This window comes from Lissotriton vulgaris, chromosome 12 (genome assembly GCF_964263255.1).
Source record: "Lissotriton vulgaris chromosome 12, aLisVul1.2, whole genome shotgun sequence".
Taxonomy (NCBI): Eukaryota; Metazoa; Chordata; class Amphibia; order Caudata; family Salamandridae; genus Lissotriton; species Lissotriton vulgaris.
This window is the reverse complement of record NC_141700.1, coordinates 8,748,150-8,773,024: the sequence shown is the minus strand read 5'-3', so window position 1 is coordinate 8,773,024 and position 24,875 is coordinate 8,748,150. Positions and strand designations below refer to the sequence as shown.

General features: G+C 51.9%; 1 pseudogene across 1 annotated transcript in view; it reads left to right on the top strand.

The window, feature by feature from the left end:
* The first annotated feature begins 975 nt into the window (after positions 1–975).
* LOC147673036 (uncharacterized) overlaps positions 976–24,875 on the top strand; it is a 55,442-nt pseudogene continuing 31,542 nt past the window's right edge. Inside the window, exon 1 of the transcript XR_015302592.1 lies at positions 976–1,163. The product of XR_015302592.1 is annotated as an uncharacterized LOC147673036 (transcript). The remainder of the gene's footprint in view (positions 1,164–24,875) is intronic.

Sequence of the window (24,875 nt, the reverse complement as noted above, 5' to 3'; positions counted from 1 at the left end):
CCCCTGACTCTGAAAAGTGACTGAGCCCCTGACTCTGAGAAGTGACTGAGCCCATGAGACTCTTAGAAGTGACTGAGCCCCTGACTCTGAGGAGTGACTGAGCCCCCTGACTCTGAGAAGTGACTGAGCCCCTTGACCCTGAGAAGTGACTGAGCCCCCAGAGACTCTGAGAAGTGACTGAGCCCCTGACTCTGAGAAGTGACTGAGCTCCCTGAGACACTTAGAAGTGACTGAGCCCCCTGACTCTGAGAAGTGACTGAGCCCCTGACTCTGAGAAGTGACTGAGCCCCCTGAGACTCTGAGAAGTGACTGAGCCCCTGACTCTGAGAAGTGACTGAACCCCCTGAGACTCTGAGAAGTGACTGAGCCCCCTAACTCTGAGAAGTGACTGAGCCCCTTGACTCTGAGAAGTGACTGAGCCCCCTGACTCTGAGAAGTGACTGAGCCCCTGACCCTGAGAAGTGACTGAGCCCCCTGAGACTCTTGGAAGTGACTGAGTCCCCCTGAGACTCTGGGAAGTGACTGTGCCCCTGAGACACTGAGAAGTTAGTGAGCCAATGACTCTGAGAAGTGACTGAGACCCTGACTCTGAGAAGTCACTGAGCCCCTGGGAAATGACTGAGCCCCTGACTCAGAGAAGTGACTGAGCCTCTTGACCCTGAGAAGTGACGGAGCCTCTGACTCTGAGAAGTGACTAAGCCCCTGACTCAGAGAACTGACTGAGCCCCCTGAGTCTCTGGGAAGTGACTGACCCCCCCCCCCCCTCTCTCTCTCTCTGACACTAGGAAGGGATCGAGCCCCTCCAGCACTAACCCTGGGAGGTGACTGACCCCCCCTCCCCCGTGTGAAGTGTTTGTCCCTTTGAAGTCCCCCCTCCCCCTTCCGGTTCTTGCCACCTGGAGGCGGCAGGTCAGCCCTCGCCCCTCCCACACCTGTCTGCTGACCTTGGCCTGTGTTTGGTTGCCCCTGGCGCTGTTTGTGTGAATCCTTCCTGTCCTGCCAAGGAGCACACGTCAGGTGGAGGCGCCGGGACTCACCAGGGAGTGGAAGCGATACTGCCCGGGGCATGGACGGCCCCACCCCGACTGCACCCCTAGCGGGGCTCCCTCGGCCTGCCCCCCATCGACCCCTCGGGCACCGGGGACTGGAGGCAACGCCCGGAGGTACCCACGGAATACCCAGGGTGGGGGCAGTACATGGCGGTGCGTGAGAGGCCAGCTCTGCCCCAACCCTACCAGGATTTCACACACTGCCTGGTAGCCAACTGACTCTGCCCCAGTCCCACTGTCCTTTCAGAGACGCCAGCAAGGCTTGTGCCTGGCTCTGCCCCAGCCCCACTGCCCTTTCAGAGACGCCAGCAAGAATTGTGCCTGGTCTCCTCCTGTAGAGGTCAGCCTGCCCTGGTCAGCCTGCCCTGTGTGATCTCCCCCTGTAGAGGTCAGCCTGCCCTGGTCAGCCTGCCCTGTGTGGTCTCCCCCCCTGTAGAGGTCAGCCTGCCCTGGTCAGCCTGCCCTGTGTGATCTCCCCCCTGTAGAGGTCAGCCTGCCCTGGTCAGCCTGCCCTGTGTGATCTCCCCCCTGTAGAGGTCAGCCTGCCCTGTGTGCTCTCCCCCTGTAGAGGTCAGCCTGCCCTGGTCAGCCTGCCCTGTGTGGTCTCCCCCCCTGTAGAGGTCAGCCTGCCCTGGTCAGCCTGCCCTGTGTGGTCTCCCCCCCCTGAAGAGGTCAGCCTGCCCTGTGTGGTCTCCCCCCCTGAAGAGGTCAGCCTGCCCTGTGTGGTCCCCCCCTCACCCCCCCCCCCATAGAGGTCAGTCTGCCCGGCATGGCCCCTCCACCTTAAGGATATGGGCCCTGATTCCCTCTTGGAAGCCTTTGGCCCCTCCCTCAGACCTGCACAGGTGAGGGTTGGCAGGTGTGTCAGTCCTGCAGGAGGAAGGAGTCTGTGCACCCCGGGGCAGGACAAGGTATCTCCGAAGAAAGGGGGTCCACCCAGGCTGGGGGCATCTGCATCCCAAGAATGGGGAGGGTCTCCGGGTACGTTAACCCCACCCAGCCGGGGCAGCCTCACCCTCTGGGCAAATGATCCCACCCAGCTAGGGTACCTTCACCCTCCGGGCACGTGAACCCCTCCCAGCCAGGGTACCTACACCTGCGTAGCTGGCACTCTCTGTAATTGGCACTCTGTAACTGGCACTCTCTGTAATAGGCACTCTCTGTAACAGGCAGTCTCTGTAACAGGCACTGTCTGTAACGGACAGTCTCTGTAACAGGCAGTCTCTGTAACAGGCACTGTCTGTAACGGGCAGTGTCTGTAACGGGCAGTGTCTGTAACAGGCAATCTCTGTAACTGGCATTCTCTGTAACAGGCACTCTCTGTAGCGGGCGTCTCTGTAACGGGCATCTCTGTAACAGACATCGCTGTAACTGGCACTCTGTGAAACGGGCACTCTGTGAAACGGGCACTCTCTGTAACTGGCACTCTCTGTAACTGGCACTCTGTGTAACAGGCAGTCTCTGTAACAGGCAGTCTCTGTAACAGGCACTGTCTGTAACTGGCACTCTCTGTAACAGGCACTCTCTGTAACAGGCAGTCTCTGTAACAGGCACTCTCTGTAACGGGCACTCTCTGTAACTGGCACTCTCTGTAATTGGCACTCTCTGTAACAGGCAGTCTCTGTAACAGGCACTCTCTGCAACGGGCATCTCTGTAACGGGCATCTCTGTAACGGGCATCTCTGTAACTGGCACTCTGTGAAACGGGCACTCTCTGTAACTGGCACCCTGTGTAACGGGCACTCTGTGAAAGGGGCACTCTCTAACTGGCACTCTCTGTAATTGGCACTATCTGTAACTGGCACTATCTGTAACTGGCACTCTCTGTAACTGGCACTCTCTGTAACTGGCAGTCTCTGCAACTGGCACTCTGTGTAGCTGACACTACGTAGGTGCCATTCTCTGTAATGGGCACTTTGTGTAGCTGGCACTTTCTGTAACTGGCACTCTGTGAAATGGGCACTCTCTGTAACTGGCACTCTCTGTAATTGCTACTCTCTGTAATTGCCACTCTCTGTAACTGGCACTCTGTGTAACTGGCACTCTCTGTAAAGGGCACTCTCTGTAACGGGCACTCTCTGTAACTGGCACTCTGTGAAACAGGCAGTCTCTGTAACGGGCATCTCTGTAACGGGCACTCTCTGTAACTGGCACTCTGTGAAACGGGCACTCTCTGTAACTGGCACTATCTGTAACTGGCAGTCTCTGTAACTGGCACTCTCTGTAACGGGCAGTCTCTGTATCGGGCAGTCTCTGTATCGGGCAGTCTCTGTAACTGGCACTCTCTGTAACTGGCACTCTCTGTAACAGGAACTCTCTGTAACAGGCACTCTCTGTAACTGGCACTCTCTGTAACGGGCACTCTCTGTAACGGGCACTCTCTGTAACGGGCACTCTCTGTAACTCTCTGTAACTGGCACTCTGTGAAATGGGCACTCTATAGCTGGAACTCTGTAGCTGGCACTCTGTAACTGGCACTCTGTGACACGGGCACTCTCTGTAACAGGTACTCTCTGTAACGGGCAGTCTCTGTAACGGGCAGTCTCTGTAACGGGCATCTCTGTAACTGGCACTCTGTGTAACGGGCACTCTGTGTAACGGGCACTCTCTGTAACATGCACTCTCTGTAACTGGCAGTCTCTGTAACAGGCAGTCTCTGTAACAGGCACTGTCTGTAACTGGCAGTCTCTGTAACAGGCACTCTCTGTAACAGGCACTCTCTGTAACAGGCACTCTCTGTAACGGGCACTCTCTGTAACTGGCACTCTCTGTAATTGGCACTCTCTGTAACAGGCAGTCTCTGTAACAGGCAGTCTCTGTAACAGGCACTCTCTGCAACGGGCATCTCTGTAACGGGCATCTCTGTAACGGGCATCTCTGTAACTGGCACTCTGTGAAACGGGCACTCTCTGTAACTGGCACCCTGTGTAACGGGCACTCTGTGAAAGGGGCACTCTCTGTAACTGGCACTCTCTGTAATTGGCACTATCTGTAACTGGCACTATCTGTAACTGGCACTCTCTGTAACTGGCAGTCTCTGCAACTGGCACTCTGTGTAGCTGACACTACGTAGGTGCCATTCTCTGTAATGGGCACTTTGTGTAGCTGGCACTTTCTGTAACTGGCACTCTGTGAAATGGGCACTCTCTGTAACTGGCACTCTCTGTAATTGCTACTCTCTGTAATTGCCACTCTCTGTAACTGGCACTCTGTGTAACTGGCACTCTGTGTAACTGGCACTCTCTGTAAAGGGCACTCTCTGTAACGGGCACTCTCTGTAACTGGCACTCTGTGAAACAGGCAGTCTCTGTAACGGGCATCTCTGTAACGGGCACTCTCTGTAACTGGCACTCTGTGAAACGGGCACTCTCTGTAACTGGCACTATCTGTAACTGGCAGTCTCTGTAACTGGCACTCTCTGTAACGGGCAGTCTCTGTATCGGGCAGTCTCTGTAACTGGCACTCTCTGTAACTGGCACTCTCTGTAACAGGAACTCTCTGTAACAGGCACTCTCTGTAACTGGCACTCTCTGTAACTGGCACTCTCTGTAATTGGCACTCTCTGTAACGGGCACTCTCTGTAACGGGCACTCTCTGTAACTCTCTGTAACTGGCACTCTGTGAAATGGGCACTCTATAGCTGGAACTCTGTAGCTGGCACTCTGTAACTGGCACTCTGTGACACGGGCACTCTCTGTAACAGGTACTCTCTGTAACGGGCAGTCTCTGTAACGGGCAGTCTCTGTAACGGGCATCTCTGTAACTGGCACTCTGTGTAACGGGCACTCTGTGTAACGGGCACTCTCTGTAACAGGCACTCTCTGTAACTGGCAGTCTCTGTAACTCTCTGTAACTGGCACTCTCTGTAACTGGCACTCTGTGAAACGGGCACTCTCTGTAACTGGCACTCTCTGTAACGGGCACTCTCTGTAACAGGCAGTCTCTGTAACTCTCTGTAACTGGCACTTTGTGTAACGGGCACTCTCTGTAACTGGCACTCTGTGTAACGGGCACTCTGTGTAACGGGCACTCTCTGTAACTGGCACTGTGAAACGGGCAGTCTATAACAGGCATCTCTTTAACTGGCACTCTGTGAAACGGGCACTCTCAGTAACTGGCACTCTGTGAAACTGGCAGTCTCTGTAACTGGCACTCTCTGTAACTGCCACTCTCTGTAACTGGCACTCTGTTTAACGGGCACTCTGTAACTGGCACCCTCTGTAACTGGCACTCTCTGAAACAGGCCATCTCTGTAACGGGCAGTCTCTGTAACGGGCGTTGCTGTAACTGGCACTCTCTGTAACTGGCACTCTCTGTAACGTGCATCTCTGTAACTGGCACTCTCTGTAACAGGCACTCTCTGTAACGGGCAGTCTCTGTAACTGGCACTCTCTGTAACTGGCACTCTCTGTAACGGGCAGTCTGTGAAGCTGGCACTCTGTAACTGGCACTCTCTGTAATTGCCACTCTCTGTAATTGCCACTCTCTGTAACTGGCACTCTCTGTAACTGGCACTCTGTGTAACTGGCACTCTCTGTATCTGGCACTCTGTTTAACGGGCACTCTGTAACTGGCACCCTCTGTAACTGGCACTCTCTGAAACAGGCCATCTCTGTAACGGGCAGTCTCTGTAACGGGCGTTGCTGTAACTGGCACTCTCTGTAACTGGCACTCTCTGTAACGTGCATCTCTGTAACTGGCACTCTCTGTAACAGGCACTCTCTGTAACGGGCAGTCTCTGTAACTGGCACTCTCTGTAACTGGCACTCTCTGTAACGGGCAGTCTGTGAAGCGGGCACTCTGTAACTGGCACTCTCTGTAATTGCCACTCTCTGTAATTGCCACTCTCTGTAACTGGCACTCTCTGTAACTGGCACTCTGTGTAACTGGCACTCTCTAACGGGCAGTCTCTGTAACTGGCACTCTGTGTAACAGGCACTCTCTGTAATTGGCACTCTCTGTAACGGGCAGTCTCTGTAATTGGCACTCTGTGTAACTGGCACTCTCTGTAACTGGCACTCTCTGTAACTGGCACTCCGTTTAACAGGCACTCTCTGTAACTGGCACTCTCTCTATCTGGCACTCTGTTTAGCTGCCACTCTGTGTAGCTGGCACTCTCTGTAACAGGCACTCTCTGTTACGGGCACTCTCTGTCACGGGCAGTCTCTGTAACTCTCTGTAACTGGCACTCTCTGTAACTGGCACTCTGTGAAACGGGCACTCTCTGTAGCTGAAACTCTCTGTAGCGGGCACTCTGTGTAACTGACACTCTGTGACATGGGCACTCTCTGTAACAGGCACTCTCTGTAACGGGCAGTCTCTGTAACTGGCACTCTCTGTAACGGGCAGTCTCTGTAACTGGCACTCTCTGCAACTGGCACTCTCTGTAACTGGCACTCTCTGTAACGTGCATCTCTGTAACTGGCCCTCTCTGTAACAGGCACTCTCTGTAACGGGCAGTCTCTGTAACTGGCACTCTCTGTAACTGGCACTCTCTGTAACTGGCACTCTCTGTAACGGGCACTCTCTGTAATGGGCAGTCTGTGAAGCGGGTACTCTGTAACTGGCACTCTCTGTAATTGCCACTCTCTGTAATTGCCACTCTCTGTAACTGGCACTCTGTGTAACTGGCACTCTGTGTAACTGGCACTCTGTGTAACTGGCACTCTCTGTAACGGGCACTATGTGTAACAGGCACTCTCTGTAACTGGCACTCTCTGTAACTGGCACTCTCTGTAACGGGCACTCTCTGTAACGGGCAGTCTGTGAAGCGGGCACTCTGTAACTGGCACTCTCTGTAATTGCCACTCTCTGTAATTGCCACTCTCTGTAACTGGCACTCTCTGTAACTGGCACTCTCTGTAACTGGCACTCTCTGTAACTGCCAGTCTCTGTAATTGGCACTCTCTGAAACTAGCACTCTCTAAAACAGGCCGTCTCTTGAACTGGCACTCTGTGTAACTGGCACTCTCTGTAACTGGCACTCTCTGTAAGTGGCAATCTCTGTAACTGGCACTCTCTGTAACTGGCACTCTGTGAATTGGGCAGTCTCTGTAACGGGCACTCTCTGTAACGGGCAGTCTCTGTAACTCTCTGTAACTGGCACTCTCTGTAACAGGCACTCTCTGTAACTGGCACTCTGTGAAACGGGCACTCTCTGTAACAGGCACTCTCTGTAACGGGCAGTCTCTGTAACGGGCAGTCTCTGTAACTGGCACTCTCTGTAACTGGCACTCTCTGTAACTGGCACTCTCTGTAACTGGCACTCTGTGAAACGAGCAGTCTCTGTAACGGGCATCTCTGTAACGGGTACTCTCTGTAACTGGCACTCTGTGAAACGGGCACTCTTTGTAACGGGCAGTCTCTGTAACTGGCATTCTCTGTAACTGGCATTCTCTGTAACGGGCACTCTCTGTAACTGGCACTCTCTGTAACTGGCAGTCTCTGTAACTGGCACGCTCTGTAATTGGCACTCTCTGTAACGGGCACTCTCTGTAACGGGCAGTCTCTGTAACTCTCTGTAACTGGCACTCTCTGTAACTGGCACTCTCTGTAACTGGCACTCTGTTTAACGGGCACTCTGTGTAACAGGCACTCTGTGTAACTGGCACTCTCTGTAACAGGCACTCTCTGTAACGGACACTCTGTGTAACAGGCACTCTCTGTAACTGGCACTCTCTGTAACTGGCAGTCTCTGTAACGGGCAGTCTCTGTAACAGGCAGTCTCTGTAACTGGCACTCTCTGTAACGGGCAGTCTCTGTAACAGGCATCTCTGTAACTGGCACTCTGTGTAACGGGCACTCTCTGTAACAGGCACTCTCTGTAACTGGCAGTCTCTGTAACTCTCTGTAACTGGCACTCTGTGAAACGGGCACTCTCTGTAACTGGCACTCTCTGTAACGGGCACTCTCTGTAACAGGCAGTCTCTGTAACTCTCTGTAACTGGCACTTTGTGTAACAGGCACTCTCTGCAACTGGCACTCTCTGTAACGGGCAGTCTCTGTAACTGGCACTCTCTGTAACGGGCACTCTCTGTAACTCTCTGTAACTGGCACTCTATGTAACGGGCACTCTGTGTAACAGGCACTACTGTAACGGACAATCTCTAACTCTCTGTAACTGACACTCTCTGTAACTGGCACTCTGTGAAACGGGCACTCTCTGTAACTGGAACTCTCTGTAACGGGCACTCTGTGTAACGGGCACTCTCTGTAACGGGCACTCTCTGTAACGGGCACTCTCTGTAACTGGCACTCTGTGTAACGGGCACTCTCTGTAACTGGCACTGTGAAACGGGCAGTCTATAACAGGCATCTCTTTAACTGTCACTCTGTGAAACGGGCACTCTCTGTAACTGGCACTCTGTGAAACTGGCAGTCTCTGTAACTGGCACTCTCAGTAACTGGCACTCTCTGTAACTGGCACTCTGTTTAACGGGCACTCTGTAACTGGCACCCTCTGTAACTGGCACTCTCTGAAACAGGCCATCTCTGTAACTGGCACTCTCTGTAACGGGCAGTCTCTGTAACGGGCAGTCTCTGTAACTGGCACTCTCTGTAACGGGCAGTCTCTGTAACAGGCATCTCTGTAACTGGCACTCTGTGTAACGGGCACTCTCTGTAACAGGCACTCTCTGTAACTGGCAGTCTCTGTAACTCTCTGTAACTGGCACTCTGTGAAACGGGCACTCTCTGTAACTGGCACTCTCTGTAACGGGCACTCTCTGTAACAGGCAGTCTCTGTAACTCTCTGTAACTGGCACTTTGTGTAACGGGCACTCTGTGTAACAGGCACTCTCTGCAACTGGCACTCTCTGTAACGGGCAGTCTCTGTAACTGGCACTCTCTGTAACGGGCACTCTCTGTAACTCTCTGTAACTGGCACTCTATGTAACGGGCACTCTGTGTAACAGGCACTACTGTAACGGACAATCTCTAACTCTCTGTAACTGGCACTCTCTGTAACTGGCACTCTGTGAAACGGGCACTCTCTGTAACTGGAACTCTCTGTAACGGGCACTCTGTGTAACGGGCACTCTCTGTAACGGGCACTCTCTGTAACGGGCACTCTCTGTAACTGGCACTCTGTGTAACGGGCACTCTCTGTAACTGGCACTGTGAAACGGGCAGTCTATAACAGGCATCTCTTTAACTGTCACTCTGTGAAACGGGCACTCTCTGTAACTGGCACTCTGTGAAACTGGCAGTCTCTGTAACTGGCACTCTCAGTAACTGGCACTCTCTGTAACTGGCACTCTGTTTAACGGGCACTCTGTAACTGGCACCCTCTGTAACTGGCACTCTCTGAAACAGGCCATCTCTGTAACTGGCACTCTCTGTAACGGGCAGTCTCTGTAACGGGCGTTGCTGTAACTGGCACTCTCTGTAACTGGCACTCTCTGTAACGTGCATCTCTGTAACTGGCACTCTCTGTAACAGGCACTCTCTGTAACGGGCAGTCTCTGTAACTGGCACTCTCTGTAACTGGCACTCTCTGTAACGGGCACTCTCTGTAACGGGCAGTCTGTGAAGCGGGCACTCTGTAACTGGCACTCTCTGTAATTGCCACTCTCTGTAATTGCCACTCTCTGTAACTTGCACTCTCTGTAACTGGCACTCTGTGTAACTGGCACTCTCTAACGGGCACTCTGTGTAACGGGCACTCTGTGTAACAGGCACTCTGTGTAACTGGCACTCTCTGTAACGGACACTCTGTGTAACGGGCACTCTCTGTAACGGGCAGTCTCTGTAACAGGCATCTCTGTAACTGGCACTCTGTGTAACGGGCACTCTGTGTAACGGGTACTCTGTGTAACGGGCACTCTCTGTAACAGGCACTCTCTGTAACTGGCAGTCTCTGTAACTCTCTGTAACTGGCACTCTGTAAAACGGGCACTCTCTGTAACTGGCACTCTCTGTAACGGGCACTCTCTGTAACGGGCACTCTGTGTAACTGGAACTCTCTGTAACAGGCACTCTCTGTAACGGACACTCTGTGTAACGGGCACTCTCAGTAAAGGGGACTCTCTGTAACTGGCAGTCTCTGTAACTGGCAGTCTCTGTAACGGGCAGTCTCTGTAACAGGCAGTCTCTGTAACTGGCACTCTCTGTAACGGGCAGTCTCTGTAACTCTCTGTAACGGGCACTCTGTGTAACGGGCACTCTGTGTAACAGGCACTCTGTGTAACAGGCACTCTCTGTAACTGGCACTCTCTGTAACGGGCACTCTCTGTAACGGGCACTCTCTAACTCTCTGTAACTGGCACTCTCTGTAACTTGCACTCTGTGAAATGGGCACTCTGTGAAATGGGCACTCTCTGTAACTGGCACTCTCTGGAACGGGCACTCTCTGTAAAGGGCAATCTCTGTAACTGGCAATCTCTGTAACTGGCACTCTGTGTAACGGGCACTCTGTGTAACGGGCACTCTCTGTAACTGGCACTGTGAAACGGGGAGTCTCTAACGGGCATCTCTGTAACTGGCACTCTGTGAAACGGGCACTCTCTGTAACTGGCACTCTGTGAAACTGGCACTCTCTGTAACGTGCATCTCTGTAACTGGCACTCTCTGTAACAGGCACTCTCTGTAACGGGCAGTCTCTGTAACTGGCACTCTCTGTAACTGGCACTCTCTGTAACGGGCAGTCTGTGAAGCGGGCACTCTGTAACTGGCACTCTCTGTAATTGCCACTCTCTGTAATTGCCACTCTCTGTAACTGGCACTCTCTGTAACTGGCACTCTGTGTAACTGGCACTCTCTAACGGGCAGTCTCTGTAACTGGCACTCTGTGTAACAGGCACTCTCTGTAATTGGCACTCTCTGTAACGGGCAGTCTCTGTAATTGGCACTCTGTGTAACTGGCACTCTCTGTAACTGGCACTCTCTGTAACTGGCACTCCGTTTAACAGGCACTCTCTGTAACTGGCACTCTCTCTATCTGGCACTCTGTTTAGCTGCCACTCTGTGTAGCTGGCACTCTCTGTAACAGGCACTCTCTGTTACGGGCACTCTCTGTCACGGGCAGTCTCTGTAACTCTCTGTAACTGGCACTCTCTGTAACTGGCACTCTGTGAAACGGGCACTCTCTGTAGCTGAAACTCTCTGTAGCGGGCACTCTGTGTAACTGACACTCTGTGACATGGGCACTCTCTGTAACAGGCACTCTCTGTAACGGGCAGTCTCTGTAACTGGCACTCTCTGTAACGGGCAGTCTCTGTAACTGGCACTCTCTGCAACTGGCACTCTCTGTAACTGGCACTCTCTGTAACGTGCATCTCTGTAACTGGCCCTCTCTGTAACAGGCACTCTCTGTAACGGGCAGTCTCTGTAACTGGCACTCTCTGTAACTGGCACTCTCTGTAACTGGCACTCTCTGTAACGGGCACTCTCTGTAATGGGCAGTCTGTGAAGCGGGTACTCTGTAACTGGCACTCTCTGTAATTGCCACTCTCTGTAATTGCCACTCTCTGTAACTGGCACTCTGTGTAACTGGCACTCTGTGTAACTGGCACTCTGTGTAACTGGCACTCTCTGTAACGGGCACTATGTGTAACAGGCACACTCTGTAACTGGCACTCTCTGTAACTGGCACTCTCTGTAACGGGCACTCTCTGTAACGGGCAGTCTGTGAAGCGGGCACTCTGTAACTGGCACTCTCTGTAATTGCCACTCTCTGTAATTGCCACTCTCTGTAACTGGCACTCTCTGTAACTGGCACTCTCTGTAACTGGCACTCTCTGTAACTGCCAGTCTCTGTAATTGGCACTCTCTGAAACTAGCACTCTCTAAAACAGGCCGTCTCTTGAACTGGCACTCTGTGTAACTGGCACTCTCTGTAACTGGCACTCTCTGTAAGTGGCAATCTCTGTAACTGGCACTCTCTGTAACTGGCACTCTGTGAATTGGGCAGTCTCTGTAACGGGCACTCTCTGTAACGGGCAGTCTCTGTAACTCTCTGTAACTGGCACTCTCTGTAACAGGCACTCTCTGTAACTGGCACTCTGTGAAACGGGCACTCTCTGTAACAGGCACTCTCTGTAACGGGCAGTCTCTGTAACGGGCAGTCTCTGTAACTGGCACTCTCTGTAACTGGCACTCTCTGTAACTGGCACTCTCTGTAACTGGCACTCTGTGAAACGAGCAGTCTCTGTAACGGGCATCTCTGTAACGGGTACTCTCTGTAACTGGCACTCTGTGAAACGGGCACTCTTTGTAACGGGCAGTCTCTGTAACTGGCATTCTCTGTAACTGGCATTCTCTGTAACGGGCACTCTCTGTAACTGGCACTCTCTGTAACTGGCAGTCTCTGTAACTGGCACGCTCTGTAATTGGCACTCTCTGTAACGGGCACTCTCTGTAACGGGCAGTCTCTGTAACTCTCTGTAACTGGCACTCTCTGTAACTGGCACTCTCTGTAACTGGCACTCTGTTTAACGGGCACTCTGTGTAACAGGCACTCTGTGTAACTGGCACTCTCTGTAACAGGCACTCTCTGTAACGGACACTCTGTGTAACAGGCACTCTCTGTAACTGGCACTCTCTGTAACTGGCAGTCTCTGTAACGGGCAGTCTCTGTAACAGGCAGTCTCTGTAACTGGCACTCTCTGTAACGGGCAGTCTCTGTAACAGGCATCTCTGTAACTGGCACTCTGTGTAACGGGCACTCTCTGTAACAGGCACTCTCTGTAACTGGCAGTCTCTGTAACTCTCTGTAACTGGCACTCTGTGAAACGGGCACTCTCTGTAACTGGCACTCTCTGTAACGGGCACTCTCTGTAACAGGCAGTCTCTGTAACTCTCTGTAACTGGCACTTTGTGTAACAGGCACTCTCTGCAACTGGCACTCTCTGTAACGGGCAGTCTCTGTAACTGGCACTCTCTGTAACGGGCACTCTCTGTAACTCTCTGTAACTGGCACTCTATGTAACGGGCACTCTGTGTAACAGGCACTACTGTAACGGACAATCTCTAACTCTCTGTAACTGGCACTCTCTGTAACTGGCACTCTGTGAAACGGGCACTCTCTGTAACTGGAACTCTCTGTAACGGGCACTCTGTGTAACGGGCACTCTCTGTAACGGGCACTCTCTGTAACGGGCACTCTCTGTAACTGGCACTCTGTGTAACGGGCACTCTCTGTAACTGGCACTGTGAAACGGGCAGTCTATAACAGGCATCTCTTTAACTGTCACTCTGTGAAACGGGCACTCTCTGTAACTGGCACTCTGTGAAACTGGCAGTCTCTGTAACTGGCACTCTCAGTAACTGGCACTCTCTGTAACTGGCACTCTGTTTAACGGGCACTCTGTAACTGGCACCCTCTGTAACTGGCACTCTCTGAAACAGGCCATCTCTGTAACTGGCACTCTCTGTAACGGGCAGTCTCTGTAACGGGCAGTCTCTGTAACTGGCACTCTCTGTAACGGGCAGTCTCTGTAACAGGCATCTCTGTAACTGGCACTCTGTGTAACGGGCACTCTCTGTAACAGGCACTCTCTGTAACTGGCAGTCTCTGTAACTCTCTGTAACTGGCACTCTGTGAAACGGGCACTCTCTGTAACTGGCACTCTCTGTAACGGGCACTCTCTGTAACAGGCAGTCTCTGTAACTCTCTGTAACTGGCACTTTGTGTAACGGGCACTCTGTGTAACAGGCACTCTCTGCAACTGGCACTCTCTGTAACGGGCAGTCTCTGTAACTGGCACTCTCTGTAACGGGCACTCTCTGTAACTCTCTGTAACTGGCACTCTATGTAACGGGCACTCTGTGTAACAGGCACTACTGTAACTGACAATCTCTAACTCTCTGTAACTGGCACTCTCTGTAACTGGCACTCTGTGAAACGGGCACTCTCTGTAACTGGAACTCTCTGTAACGGGCACTCTGTGTAACGGGCACTCTCTGTAACGGGCACTCTCTGTAACGGGCACTCTCTGTAACTGGCACTCTGTGTAACGGGCACTCTCTGTAACTGGCACTGTGAAACGGGCAGTCTATAACAGGCATCTCTTTAACTGTCACTCTGTGAAACGGGCACTCTCTGTAACTGGCACTCTGTGAAACTAGCAGTCTCTGTAACTGGCACTCTCAGTAACTGGCACTCTCTGTAACTGGCACTCTGTTTAACGGGCACTCTGTAACTGGCACCCTCTGTAACTGGCACTCTCTGAAACAGGCCATCTCTGTAACTGGCACTCTCTGTAACGGGCAGTCTCTGTAACGGGCGTTGCTGTAACTGGCACTCTCTGTAACTGGCACTCTCTGTAACGTGCATCTCTGTAACTGGCACTCTCTGTAACAGGCACTCTCTGTAACGGGCAGTCTCTGTAACTGGCACTCTCTGTAACTGGCACTCTCTGTAACGGGCACTCTCTGTAACGGGCAGTCTGTGAAGCGGGCACTCTGTAACTGGCACTCTCTGTAATTGCCACTCTCTGTAATTGCCACTCTCTGTAACTTGCACTCTCTGTAACTGGCACTCTGTGTAACTGGCACTCTCTAACGGGCACTCTGTGTAACGGGCACTCTGTGTAACAGGCACTCTGTGTAACTGGCACTCTCTGTAACGGACACTCTGTGTAACGGGCACTCTCTGTAACGGGCAGTCTCTGTAACAGGCATCTCTGTAACTGGCACTCTGTGTAACGGGCACTCTGTGTAACGGGTACTCTGTGTAACGGGCACTCTCTGTAACAGGCACTCTCTGTAACTGGCAGTCTCTGTAACTCTCTGTAACTGGCACTCTGTGAAACGGGCACTCTCTGTAACTGGCACTCTCTGTAACGGGCACTCTCTGTAACGGGCACTCTGTGTAACTGGAACTCTCTGTAACAGGCACTCTCTGTAACGGACACTCTGTGTAACGGGCACTCTCAGTAAAGGGGACTCTCTGTAACTGGCAGTCTCTGTAACTGGCAGTCTCTGTAACGGGCAGTCTCTGTAACAGGCAGTCTCTGTAACTGGCACTCTCTGTAACGGGCAGTCTCTGTAACTCTCTGTAACGGGCACTCTGTGTAACGGGCACTCTGTGTAACAGGCACTCTGTGTAACAGGCACTCTCTGTAACTGGCACTCTCTGTAACGGGCACTCTCTGTAACGGGCACTCTCTAACTCTCTGTAACTGGCACTCTCTGTAACTTGCACTCTGTGAAATGGGCACTCTGTGAAATGGGCACTCTCTGTAACTGGCACTCTCTGGAACGGGCACTCTCTGTAAAGGGCAATCTCTGTAACTGGCAATCTCTGTAACTGGCACTCTGTGTAACGGGCACTCTGTGTAACGGGCACTCTCTGTAACTGGCACTGTGAAACGGGGAGTCTCTAACGGGCATCTCTGTAACTGGCACTCTGTGAAACGGGCACTCTCTGTAACTGGCACTCTGTGAAACTGGCACTCTCTGTAACGTGCATCTCTGTAACTGGCACTCTCTGTAACAGGCACTCTCTGTAACGGGCAGTCTCTGTAACTGGCACTCTCTGTAACTGGCACTCTCTGTAACGGGCAGTCTGTGAAGCGGGCACTCTGTAACTGGCACTCTCTGTAATTGCCACTCTCTGTAATTGCCACTCTCTGTAACTGGCACTCTCTGTAACTGGCACTCTGTGTAACTGGCACTCTCTAACGGGCAGTCTCTGTAACTGGCACTCTGTGTAACAGGCACTCTCTGTAATTGGCACTCTCTGTAACGGGCAGTCTCTGTAATTGGCACTCTGTGTAACTGGCACTCTCTGTAACTGGCACTCTCTGTAACTGGCACTCCGTTTAACAGGCACTCTCTGTAACTGGCACTCTCTCTATCTGGCACTCTGTTTAGCTGCCACTCTGTGTAGCTGGCACTCTCTGTAACAGGCACTCTCTGTTACGGGCACTCTCTGTCACGGGCAGTCTCTGTAACTCTCTGTAACTGGCACTCTCTGTAACTGGCACTCTGTGAAACGGGCACTCTCTGTAGCTGAAACTCTCTGTAGCGGGCACTCTGTGTAACTGACACTCTGTGACATGGGCACTCTCTGTAACAGGCACTCTCTGTAACGGGCAGTCTCTGTAACTGGCACTCTCTGTAACGGGCAGTCTCTGTAACTGGCACTCTCTGCAACTGGCACTCTCTGTAACTGGCACTCTCTGTAACGTGCATCTCTGTAACTGGCCCTCTCTGTAACAGGCACTCTCTGTAACGGGCAGTCTCTGTAACTGGCACTCTCTGTAACTGGCACTCTCTGTAACTGGCACTCTCTGTAATGGGCACTCTCTGTAATGGGCAGTCTGTGAAGCGGGTACTCTGTAACTGGCACTCTCTGTAATTGCCACTCTCTGTAATTGCCACTCTCTGTAACTGGCACTCTGTGTAACTGGCACTCTGTGTAACTGGCACTCTGTGTAACTGGCACTCTCTGTAACGGGCACTATGTGTAACAGGCACTCTCTGTAACTGGCACTCTCTGTAACTGGCACTCTCTGTAACGGGCACTCTCTGTAACGGGCAGTCTGTGAAGCGGGCACTCTGTAACTGGCACTCTCTGTAATTGCCACTCTCTGTAATTGCCACTCTCTGTAACTGGCACTCTCTGTAACTGGCACTCTCTGTAACTGGCACTCTCTGTAACTGCCAGTCTCTGTAATTGGCACTCTCTGTAACTGGCACTCTGTGAATTGGGCAGTCTCTGTAACGGGCACTCTCTGTAACGGGCACTCTCTGTAACTGGCACTCTCTGTAACTGGCACTCTCTGTAAGTGGCAATCTCTGTAACTGGCACTCTCTGTAACTGGCACTCTGTGAATTGGGCAGTCTCTGTAACGGGCACTCTCTGTAACGGGCAGTCTCTGTAACTCTCTGTAACTGGCACTCTCTGTAACAGGCACTCTCTGTAACTGGCACTCTGTGAAACGGGCACTCTCTGTAACAGGCACTCTCTGTAACGGGCAGTCTCTGTAACGGGCAGTCTCTGTAACTGGCACTCTCTGTAACTGGCACTCTCTGTAACGGGCAGTCTGTGAAGCTGGCACTCTGTAACTGGCACTCTCTGTAATTGCCACTCTCTGTAATTGCCACTCTCTGTAACTGGCACTCTGTGTAACTGGCACTCTCTGTATCTGGCACTCTGTTTAACGGGCACTCTGTAACTGGCACCCTCTGTAACTGGCACTCTCTGAAACAGGCCATCTCTGTAACGGGCAGTCTCTGTAACGGGCGTTGCTGTAACTGGCACTCTCTGTAACTGGCACTCTCCGTAACGTGCATCTCTGTAACTGGCACTCTCTGTAACAGGCACTCTCTGTAACGGGCAGTCTCTGTAACTGGCACTCTCTGTAACTGGCACTCTCTGTAACGGGCAGTCTGTGAAGCGGGCACTCTGTAACTGGCACTCTCTGTAATTGCCACTCTCTGTAATTGCCACTCTCTGTAACTGGCACTCTCTGTAACTGGCACTCTGTGTAACTGGCACTCTCTAACGGGCAGTCTCTGTAACTGGCACTCTGTGTAACAGGCACTCTCTGTAATTGGCACTCTCTGTAACGGGCAGTCTCTGTAATTGGCACTCTGTGTAACTGGCACTCTCTGTAACTGGCACTCTCTGTAACTGGCACTCCGTTTAACAGGCACTCTCTGTAACTGGCACTCTCTCTATCTGGCACTCTGTTTAGCTGCCACTCTGTGTAGCTGGCACTCTCTGTAACAGGCACTCTCTGTTACGGGCACTCTCTGTCACGGGCAGTCTCTGTAACTCTCTGTAACTGGCACTCTCTGTAACTGGCACTCTGTGAAACGGGCACTCTCTGTAGCTGAAACTCTCTGTAGCGGGCACTCTGTGTAACTGACACTCTGTGACATGGGCACTCTCTGTAACAGGCACTCTCTGTAACGGGCAGTCTCTGTAACTGGCACTCTCTGTAACGGGCAGTCTCTGTAACTGGCACTCTCTGCAACTGGCACTCTCTGTAACTGGCACTCTCTGTAACGTGCATCTCTGTAACTGGCCCTCTCTGTAACAGGCACTCTCTGTAACGGGCAGTCTCTGTAACTGGCACTCTCTGTAACTGGCACTCTCTGTAACTGGCACTCTCTGTAACTGGCACTCTCTGTAACGGGCACTCTCTGTAATGGGCAGTCTGTGAAGCGGGTACTCTGTAACTGGCACTCTCTGTAATTGCCACTCTCTGTAATTGCCACTCTCTGTAACTGGCACTCTGTGTAACTGGCACTCTGTGTAACTGGCACTCTGTGTAACTGGCACTCTCTGTAACGGGCACTATGTGTAACAGGCACTCTCTGTAACTGGCACTCTCTGTAACTGGCACTCTCTGTAACGGGCACTCTCTGTAACGGGCAGTCTGTGAAGCGGGCACTCTGTAACTGGCACTCTCTGTAATTGCCACTCTCTGTAATTGCCACTCTCTGTAACTGGCACTCTCTGTAACTGGCACTCTCTGTAACTGGCACTCTCTGTAACTGCCAGTCTCTGTAATTGGCACTCTCTGAAACTAGCACTCTCTAAAACAGGCCGTCTCTTGAACTGGCACTCTGTGTAACTGGCACTCTCTGTAACTGGCACTCTCTGTAAGTGGCAATCTCTGTAACTGGCACTCTCTGTAACTGGCACTCTGTGAATTGGGCAGTCTCTGTAACGGGCACTCTCTGTAACGGGCAGTCTCTGTAACTCTCTGTAACTGGCACTCTCTGTAACAGGCACTCTCTGTAACTGGCACTCTGTGAAACGGGCACTCTCTGTAACAGGCACTCTCTGTAACGGGCAGTCTCTGTAACGGGCAGTCTCTGTAACTGGCACTCTCTGTAACTGGCACTCTCTGTAACTGGCACTCTCTGTAACTGGCACTCTGTGAAACGAGCAGTCTCTGTAACGGGCATCTCTGTAACGGGTACTCTCTGTAACTGGCACTCTGTGAAACGGGCACTCTTTGTAACGGGCAGTCTCTGTAACTGGCATTCTCTGTAACTGGCATTCTCTGTAACGGGCACTCTCTGTAACTGGCACTCTCTGTAACTGGCAGTCTCTGTAACTGGCACGCTCTGTAATTGGCACTCTCTGTAACGGGCACTCTCTGTAACGGGCAGTCTCTGTAACTCTCTGTAACTGGCACTCTCTGTAACTGGCACTCTCTGTAACTGGCACTCTGTTTAACGGGCACTCTGTGTAACAGGCACTCTGTGTAACTGGCACTCTCTGTAACAGGCACTCTCTGTAACGGACACTCTGTGTAACAGGCACTCTCTGTAACTGGCACTCTCTGTAACTGGCAGCCTCTGTAACGGGCAGTCTCTGTAACAGGCAGTCTCTGTAACTGGCACTCTCTGTAACGGGCAGTCTCTGTAACAGGCATCTCTGTAACTGGCACTCTGTGTAACGGGCACTCTCTGTAACAGGCACTCTCTGTAACTGGCAGTCTCTGTAACTCTCTGTAACTGGCACTCTGTGAAACGGGCACTCTCTGTAACTGGCACTCTCTGTAACGGGCACTCTCTGTAACAGGCAGTCTCTGTAACTCTCTGTAACTGGCACTTTGTGTAACGGGCACTCTGTGTAACAGGCACTCTCTGCAACTGGCACTCTCTGTAACGGGCAGTCTCTGTAACTGGCACTCTCTGTAACGGGCACTCTCTGTAACTCTCTGTAACTGGCACTCTATGTAACGGGCACTCTGTGTAACAGGCACTACTGTAACGGACAATCTCTAACTCTCTGTAACTGGCACTCTCTGTAACTGGCACTCTGTGAAACGGGCACTCTCTGTAACTGGAACTCTCTGTAACGGGCACTCTGTGTAACGGGCACTCTCTGTAACGGGCACTCTCTGTAACGGGCACTCTCTGTAACTGGCACTCTGTGTAACGGGCACTCTCTGTAACTGGCACTGTGAAACGGGCAGTCTATAACAGGCATCTCTTTAACTGTCACTCTGTGAAACGGGCACTCTCTGTAACTGGCACTCTGTGAAACTGGCAGTCTCTGTAACTGGCACTCTCAGTAACTGGCACTCTCTGTAACTGGCACTCTGTTTAACGGGCACTCTGTAACTGGCACCCTCTGTAACTGGCACTCTCTGAAACAGGCCATCTCTGTAACTGGCACTCTCTGTAACGGGCAGTCTCTGTAACGGGCAGTCTCTGTAACTGGCACTCTCTGTAACGGGCAGTCTCTGTAACAGGCATCTCTGTAACTGGCACTCTGTGTAACGGGCACTCTCTGTAACAGGCACTCTCTGTAACTGGCAGTCTCTGTAACTCTCTGTAACTGGCACTCTGTGAAACGGGCACTCTCTGTAACTGGCACTCTCTGTAACGGGCACTCTCTGTAACAGGCAGTCTCTGTAACTCTCTGTAACTGGCACTTTGTGTAACGGGCACTCTGTGTAACAGGCACTCTCTGCAACTGGCACTCTCTGTAACGGGCAGTCTCTGTAACTGGCACTCTCTGTAACGGGCACTCTCTGTAACTCTCTGTAACTGGCACTCTATGTAACGGGCACTCTGTGTAACAGGCACTACTGTAACGGACAATCTCTAACTCTCTGTAACTGGCACTCTCTGTAACTGGCACTCTGTGAAACGGGCACTCTCTGTAACTGGAACTCTCTGTAACGGGCACTCTGTGTAACGGGCACTCTCTGTAACGGGCACTGTCTGTAACGGGCACTCTCTGTAACTGGCACTCTGTGTAACGGGCACTCTCTGTAACTGGCACTGTGAAACGGGCAGTCTATAACAGGCATCTCTTTAACTGTCACTCTGTGAAACGGGCACTCTCTGTAACTGGCACTCTGTGAAACTGGCAGTCTCTGTAACTGGCACTCTCAGTAACTGGCACTCTCTGTAACTGGCACTCTGTTTAACGGGCACTCTGTAACTGGCACCCTCTGTAACTGGCACTCTCTGAAACAGGCCATCTCTGTAACTGGCACTCTCTGTAACGGGCGTTGCTGTAACTGGCACTCTCTGTAACTGGCACTCTCTGTAACGTGCATCTCTGTAACTGGCACTCTCTGTAACAGGCACTCTCTGTAACGGGCAGTCTCTGTAACTGGCACTCTCTGTAACTGGCACTCTCTGTAACGGGCACTCTCTGTAACGGGCAGTCTGTGAAGCGGGCACTCTGTAACTGGCACTCTCTGTAATTGCCACTCTCTGTAATTGCCACTCTCTGTAACTTGCACTCTCTGTAACTGGCACTCTGTGTAACTGGCACTCTCTAACGGGCACTCTGTGTAACGGGCACTCTGTGTAACAGGCACTCTGTGTAACTGGCACTCTCTGTAACGGACACTCTGTGTAACAGGCACTCTCTGTAACGGGCAGTCTCTGTAACAGGCATCTCTGTAACTGGCACTCTGTGTAACGGGCACTCTGTGTAACGGGTACTCTGTGTAACGGGCACTCTCTGTAACAGGCACTCTCTGTAACTGGCAGTCTCTGTAACTCTCTGTAACTGGCACTCTGTGAAACGGGCACTCTCTGTAACTGGCACTCTCTGTAACGGGCACTCTCTGTAACGGGCACTCTCTGTAACTGGCACTCTCTGTAACGGGCACTCTCTGTAACGGGCACTCTGTGTAACTGGAACTCTCTGTAACAGGCACTCTCTGTAACGGACACTCTGTGTAACGGGCACTCTCAGTAAAGGGGACTCTCTGTAACTGGCAGTCTCTGTAACTGGCAGTCTCTGTAACGGGCAGTCTCTGTAACAGGCAGTCTCTGTAACTGGCACTCTCTGTAACGGGCAGTCTCTGTAACTCTCTGTAACGGGCACTCTGTGTAACGGGCACTCTGTGTAACAGGCACTCTGTGTAACAGGCACTCTCTGTAACTGGCACTCTCTGTAACGGGCACTCTCTGTAACGGGCACTCTCTGTAACGGGCAGTCTCTGTAACTGGCACTCTCTGTAACTGGCACTCTCTGTAACTGGCACTCTCTGTAACGGGCACTCTCTGTAATGGGCAGTCTGTGAAGCGGGTACTCTGTAACTGGCACGCTCTGTAATTGGCACTCTCTGTAACGGGCACTCTCTGTAACGGGCAGTCTCTGTAACTCTCTGTAACTGGCACTCTCTGTAACTTGCACTCTGTGAAATGGGCACTCTGTGAAATGGGCACTCTCTGTAACTGGCACTCTCTGGAACGGGCACTCTCTGTAAAGGGCAATCTCTGTAACTGGCAATCTCTGTAACTGGCACTCTGTGTAACGGGCACTCTGTGTAACGGGCACTCTCTGTAACTGGCACTGTGAAACGGGGAGTCTCTAACGGGCATCTCTGTAACTGGCACTCTGTGAAACGGGCACTCTCTGTAACTGGCACTCTGTGAAACTGGCACTCTCTGTAACGTGCATCTCTGTAACTGGCACTCTCTGTAACAGGCACTCTCTGTAACGGGCAGTCTCTGTAACTGGCACTCTCTGTAACTGGCACTCTCTGTAACGGGCAGTCTGTGAAGCGGGCACTCTGTAACTGGCACTCTCTGTAATTGCCACTCTCTGTAATTGCCACTCTCTGTAACTGGCACTCTCTGTAACTGGCACTCTGTGTAACTGGCACTCTCTAACGGGCAGTCTCTGTAACTGGCACTCTGTGTAACAGGCACTCTCTGTAATTGGCACTCTCTGTAACGGGCAGTCTCTGTAATTGGCACTCTGTGTAACTGGCACTCTCTGTAACTGGCACTCTCTGTAACTGGCACTCCGTTTAACAGGCACTCTCTGTAACTGGCACTCTCTCTATCTGGCACTCTGTTTAGCTGCCACTCTGTGTAGCTGGCACTCTCTGTAACAGGCACTCTCTGTTACGGGCACTCTCTGTCACGGGCAGTCTCTGTAACTCTCTGTAACTGGCACTCTCTGTAACTGGCACTCTGTGAAACGGGCACTCTCTGTAGCTGAAACTCTCTGTAGCGGGCACTCTGTGTAACTGACACTCTGTGACATGGGCACTCTCTGTAACAGGCACTCTCTGTAACGGGCAGTCTCTGTAACTGGCACTCTCTGTAACGGGCAGTCTCTGTAACTGGCACTCTCTGCAACTGGCACTCTCTGTAACTGGCACTCTCTGTAACGTGCATCTCTGTAACTGGCCCTCTCTGTAACAGGCACTCTCTGTAACGGGCAGTCTCTGTAACTGGCACTCTCTGTAACTGGCACTCTCTGTAACTGGCACTCTCTGTAACGGGCACTCTCTGTAATGGGCAGTCTGTGAAGCGGGTACTCTGTAACTGGCACTCTCTGTAATTGCCACTCTCTGTAATTGCCACTCTCTGTAACTGGCACTCTGTGTAACTGGCACTCTGTGTAACTGGCACTCTCTGTAACGGGCACTATGTGTAACAGGCACTCTCTGTAACTGGCACTCTCTGTAACTGGCACTCTCTGTAACGGGCACTCTCTGTAACGGGCAGTCTGTGAAGCGGGCACTCTGTAACTGGCACTCTCTGTAATTGCCACTCTCTGTAATTGCCACTCTCTGTAACTGGCACTCTCTGTAACTGGCACTCTCTGTAACTGGCACTCTCTGTAACTGCCAGTCTCTGTAATTGGCACTCTCTGTAACTGGCACTCTGTGAATTGGGCAGTCTCTGTAACGGGCACTCTCTGTAACGGGCACTCTCTGTAACTGGCACTCTCTGTAACTGGCACTCTCTGTAAGTGGCAATCTCTGTAACTGGCACTCTCTGTAACTGGCACTCTGTGAATTGGGCAGTCTCTGTAACGGGCACTCTCTGTAACGGGCAGTCTCTGTAACTCTCTGTAACTGGCACTCTCTGTAACAGGCACTCTCTGTAACTGGCACTCTGTGAAACGGGCACTCTCTGTAACAGGCACTCTCTGTAACGGGCAGTCTCTGTAACGGGCAGTCTCTGTAACTGGCACTCTCTGTAACTGGCACTCTCTGTAACTGGCACTCTCTGTAACTGGCACTCTGTGAAACGAGCAGTCTCTGTAACGGGCATCTCTGTAACGGGTACTCTCTGTAACTGGCACTCTGTGAAACGGGCACTCTTTGTAACGGGCAGTCTCTGTAACTGGCATTCTCTGTAACTGGCATTCTCTGTAACGGGCACTCTCTGTAACTGGCACTCTCTGTAACTGGCAGTCTCTGTAACTGGCACGCTCTGTAATTGGCACTCTCTGTAACGGGCACTCTCTGTAACGGGCAGTCTCTGTAACTCTCTGTAACTGGCACTCTCTGTAACTGGCACTCTCTGTAACTGGCACTCTGTTTAACGGGCACTCTGTGTAACAGGCACTCTGTGTAACTGGCACTCTCTGTAACAGGCACTCTCTGTAACGGACACTCTGTGTAACAGGCACTCTCTGTAACTGGCACTCTCTGTAACTGGCAGTCTCTGTAACGGGCAGTCTCTGTAACAGGCAGTCTCTGTAACTGGCACTCTCTGTAACGGGCAGTCTCTGTAACAGGCATCTCTGTAACTGGCACTCTGTGTAACGGGCACTCTCTGTAACAGGCACTCTCTGTAACTGGCAGTCTCTGTAACTCTCTGTAACTGGCACTCTGTGAAACGGGCACTCTCTGTAACTGGCACTCTCTGTAACGGGCACTCTCTGTAACAGGCAGTCTCTGTAACTCTCTGTAACTGGCACTTTGTGTAACGGGCACTCTGTGTAACAGGCACTCTCTGCAACTGGCACTCTCTGTAACGGGCAGTCTCTGTAACTGGCACTCTCTGTAACGGGCACTCTCTGTAACTCTCTGTAACTGGCACTCTATGTAACGGGCACTCTGTGTAACAGGCACTACTGTAACGGACAATCTCTAACTCTCTGTAACTGGCACTCTCTGTAACTGGCACTCTGTGAAACGGGCA